The sequence below is a fragment of the Sapajus apella genome, unplaced genomic scaffold (assembly GCF_009761245.1).
Source record: "Sapajus apella isolate SASKATOON/1434 unplaced genomic scaffold, GSC_monkey_1.0 scaffold23, whole genome shotgun sequence".
Classification (NCBI taxonomy): domain Eukaryota; kingdom Metazoa; phylum Chordata; class Mammalia; order Primates; family Cebidae; genus Sapajus; species Sapajus apella.
In genome coordinates this window covers 8,941,038-8,946,351 of record NW_022436963.1, presented here as the reverse complement: position 1 = coordinate 8,946,351, position 5,314 = coordinate 8,941,038, and positions in this window count along the sequence as shown.

Sequence of the window (5,314 nt, the reverse complement as noted above, 5' to 3'; positions counted from 1 at the left end):
TTGTCTGTTCTTCTTGAGTCTTGAAGGTATTTGAAATGTATTTTCTCATATAGCAAACTTTGCGTGCATATTTTGTGTACTGTGAACATTAATACAGATCCCACTGGTAGGTTACTAATTAGTATAAAGTGGAGATCTGGGTTGTTCTCATGTGTATAACAACATGGGGAGCACTATTAAAAACTTAAGTTTTCTAAAGTCAGATCAAGAGTAAAAAGCAGGCCTGGCACAGTGGCTCACGCCTATTAACTTAGCACTTTGGGAGGCCGCGGCAGAAGGATCACTTGAGACCAGGAGTTCAAGATCCACCTTGGCGACGTAGTGAGACCCTGTCTCTACTTAAAAAGAAACAAACAACGAGGGAGAGGCATGGCGTGTGGAGTAGGGCGGGGAGAGTAAAAGGCTATATAATAGAATGAGCTGCCCCAAAACCACAAATGCATGTGTTTTTAGTTAAGGTTAATTAAGAAAAATTCAAGTGCTGCTTGTATGGCCAATATAGAGACTAAGTGATGTTACTCTTCTACAAAAAAGTTTCACAGGCACTTTTTTCTTTTTTTAAATGGAGTTTCGCTCGTCGCTCAGGCTGGGGTGAAGTGGCGCAATCGTGGCTGACTGCAACCTCCACCCCCTGTGTTCAATCGATTCTCCTGCCTCAGCCTCCTGAGTAGCTGGGAATACAGGCGTGTGCCATCACACCAGCTAATTTTTGTATTTTTAGTAGAGACAGGTTTTCACCATGTTAGCCAGGCTGGTCCCAAACTCTAGACCTCAGGTGTTTCATCCACCTTGGCCTCCCAAAGTGCTAGGATTACAGGCATGAGCCACCATGCCGAATCACACTTTTCTTTTTAACATGATACATTTTATAACTTCAACAGAAAGTTGCATTTAACTCATAAAGGTATACCTCATCAACTACATATCTATTAAGTTGTTAAGGGCTCAACTTGATAACTGAGTAACTTAGTTTCTGTCTGTATTCTAATGATGTATTCTTAATGGCTAAGGTCATGCCACTGCATTCCAGCCTGGGCGAGAGAGTGAGACTCCATCTCAAAAAATAAAATAAAAAAATAAATAAGTTACTTCTACCTATTCATTATATTTAAACAACATTCCCCACCCCCTCAGTCATTCAGCTTTCTTTCAGTGCTGGTTTTTAGTTCCCTTTTAGTAAACGTTCTACCACTTAATCTGAAAAGAGAAATCATGGGGAAATAATTAGTAACTAATAAACTACCCCAAAGTAGAAGAGGTAAATTTTTGAAAGAGTAGAGTTTGTTGATATTTTAGGGGCAAGCTTTTCAGATAATTTTACTGTCTTTAGTCTCATGCATTCTAAAATGTTCTTGTTTTTTTTTTTTTTTTGAGACTGAGTCTCACTCTGTTGCCCAGGCTGGAGTGCAGTGGCACAGTCTTGGGTCACCACAACCTCTGCCTCCCGGATTAAGTTTGCTAGCATAGCAGATAGCTGAAGAGATTTAGTATGTTTAAGATTATTCTATCACATATATAAAATTAAAATTTAGGCCAGGTATGGTGGTTCATGCCTGTAATCCCAGCACTTTGAGAGGCTAAGGTGGGCAGATCACCTGAGGTTAGGAGTTCAAGATGAGCCTGGCCATATGGTGAAATCCCATTTCTACTAAAAATGTAAAAATTAGCTAGGTGTGGTGGTGCACATCCATAATCCCAGCCACTAAGGAGGCTGAGGCAGGAGAATCGCTTGAGCCCAGGTGGTGGAGGTTGCAGTGAGCCGAGATCGTGCCACTGCACTCCAGCTTGGGTGACAGAGAAAAAAAAATTTAGCATGTTTTAAATATGATTGAGTACACTGTGAAGATGGCCAATTTGCAAAATAATTTCCCATATAATTTTGAATGTCATATTAGCTCAATTTAAAAAAAAATTTATTTAAAAATCTTATCTTGAATTTAGAGCTTTCTTTTTAAAATATATTTTTAATAAGTAGAGTTTGATTTTTTTTTTTTTTTTTGAAAGACGGGATTTCACCATGTTGGTCAGGCTGGTCTTGAACTCCTGACCTCAGGTGATCCGCCTGCCTTGGCCTCCAAAGTGCTTGGATTACAGGTGTGAGCCAACACGCCCAGCTGGTCTTTTTTTTTAAAGCAGCATAACTTGGTTATATTCAGCCACTGTCATTTCAGTTTCTCAGGAATTAGTATTTCTGATTCTTGCTATCTGCAAATGTGTACCTAAATCAAGATTTAAAAGCAGTAGGAACTAGATTGTTTCATAACATTGTGACTGTACTGAATGCAACTGGCTTATACACTTGAGAATGTTAATCTCATGTGAATTGTGAATTTTATCTCAAGAAAAAATGATTTGGTAATATATCAGCAAACAGTACTGTATGGTTATTCTGAAGTTAGTGCTAAGAAAAAAAAATCATCAAGTTAATACAGCTCTAGTATTTTCAACATTTAAAAAAGTACTTTCTCATAAAGCAGGAGCACAGAACTTATATATTACCCATGTCAGTTAAAGCTGTTAAAAATTGCCCTCTCTACCCCCAACAAAATGAACTCTAGAGTGGTTTTCTGGAGACAGGGTCTTGCTCTGTCACCCAGGCTGAAGTGCAGATCACACCTTGATCACAGCTCACTGCAGGCCTGACCTCTTGGGCTCAAGTGATCCTCTCTGGCTTCCACCTCCTGAGTAGCTGGGACTACAGACATGCTCTACCATGCCTGGCTAATTTCATTTTTTGCAGAGATGGGGTCTCACAATGTTGCCAAGCCTGGTCTTGAACTCCTCAGCTCAAGTGATTTTCCTGCCTTAGCCTCCCAAAATGTTGGGATTACAGTTGTGAGCCACTGTGCCTAGCGCTCTAGATAGTGTTGCCTTCCTGTACTATATCGGGTAATTATTGTATCATTATTATTTTGAGAAAGAGTTTCGCTCTTGTTGCCCAGGCTGGAGTGCAGTGATGATCTCGGCTCACTAAACTCCCCCTCCTAGGTTTGTGATTCTCCTGCCTCAGGTTCCCAAGTAGATGAAATTACAGGCACCCGCCACCACCCCCTGCTAATTTTTCTATGTTTAGTAGAGATGGGGTTTCACCTTGTTGACCAAGCTGGTCTTGAACTCCTGACCTCAGGCGATCCATCCACCTCGGCCTCTCAAAGTGCTGGGATAGGTGTGAGCTACCATGCTGGCCAATTATTATGCTCAAAACCCGGAAATATTTATTTGTGTTTAGAAAATTAGTTTTCAGGCCGGGCGTGGTGGCTCAGGCCTGTAATCCCAGCACTTTGGGTGTGGCCGCAGCGGGAGGATCACCTGAGGTCAAGAGATTGAGACCACCTTGGCCAACATGGAGAAATCCTGTCTCTACTAAAAATACAAAGAAAGTAGCCAGGCATGGCATGCATCTGTAGTCCCAGCTAGTAGGGAGGCTGAGGCAGGAGAATTGTTTGCACCCAGGAGGCAGAGGTGGTAGTGAACCAAGATCATGCCACTGCACTCCAGCCTGGCAACAAAGCAAGACTCCGTCTCAAAAAAAAAATTTTAGAATATTAATTCCTATAGCAAGAACTTGTGACATTATAAAATGTGGTTTACCAAAGAAACTCACTAGATTTTCCATGTTTTCTTAAAATTAATTTCACTAAAAAATCCAAATGTAATAAAAAAAATGCAATCACACGGGTTGCTTTAAACAGACATTTCTGGGTGCCTATGGGCAGTGGGAGTAGACTCAAAGTTCCAGCTCCTTGGATGAGGTGACCCTATTAAAAAATAATAAAATAAAAAATAAACAGACATTTCTGAATAACAATGCATTCTAACTCGTGAGTACAAAGAAATGTGTATGCTATTTATGCATTCTTAGTGTTTGATACCTTTGGACTCCAGTCATTCTAAAATATCTGTATACTGGAGATTTGATCAGATTATATGATACTTCACAATAACATTCCATGTCCTAATAATCTGAAATGCCTGTGTACAATCTGAGTATACTGTTTAGTCAGAAAAGGATATAGAACATGGAATGTCTGTAAAGTGCTGAGTTTTTCTGACTAGAGTTTAATCGACCTAGTTTTAATGTGGAACCTGTATTTTTTTTCATGGGCATGTTTGAATTTTTTCTTTCAAAATGTTTCTCAACTTTTCAAAGTGACACTTTGTGTTTTCTCCCTATTCACTCTAAAGGTCCTGTCAACATCTTTGTTTGAAAGGAGACCAAAAACACATTTTAAAAATGAAAAAAAAATATCCACAAGAGAATCAGGTTTGGGTTTTAATCTATTATTTACATATTTGTAAACTGCTGTTAAAATGCTCTCAAAAATGGTATTTAGGAAGGCACAATTTGGTGGCATCAATTTTTTATTTATACTTTTTTTCTAAACAAGATCCCAAGAAACTTCCACTTTCATTTTTCCCTTGGTCAAGTACAGATAAAACCCTTTCATTATCAAACTTACTAAAAGTTAACCATACATTTGATAGTGAGCAGAATATGAAAGTACACATGGTATCAAAAGAGGAAAATTTTTATGATACTGGGTTCAGAGATTAAAGAATTTGAAACAAGGGCTTTCCTGACTGGGGAAAACCAAAGCTTTTCCTGAAGGGGGTGGGCTTTTAATACCCAAGCTATTAATTAAATGCAGAAATGAGATAACATAGTTATCCTGAACATCAAAAAAGCAACAGCTAAAGTATTATAAATAATGTATTTGACAATTTAATTAGTAAAGCTCCGTTACCACTCTAGGCTAGACACTAATCAGCGTAACCATTTGTAATTTCTAATTTTAAAAAGTTTGGTTTCACATTTAAATTTTCTTTTACTACATATATATTACATATATACACACTGTTGTCTGTAACTCAAACTATAATGCTTGTCTTTAAAAAGAATAGTATTTTTTTATTTCAGAGATGCCTAAAAGTCCCACTACTCACCCTTTTTCCTATTTATAAAAACCAACAATTTTGAAATTACTTCCAGCATAGAAATGCTCAATGATTCATCCAAAATTTCAAGCCTGTATCAATAGGTAGTTTCTTATAATGTATTGTGCTGTATTCTCTAATATCATATGGTCAGATACCCTGTTCATTTGTGAACATTTCTCATGGGCAAGAGTAATTAAAGACAATGAGATCAAGTTGAGTATGTTGCTACTCACTTTGAATACTAAATTGTGCTTGCATCCTAAAAATTAAAATGAGCTGCAGTAAGAATTAGAATATAAACTGTGTTCATTTGTACCATACACTAAAAACTAAAATCCTAAAAATAAGAATGAAAATACTTTACTTGTTCATTGAA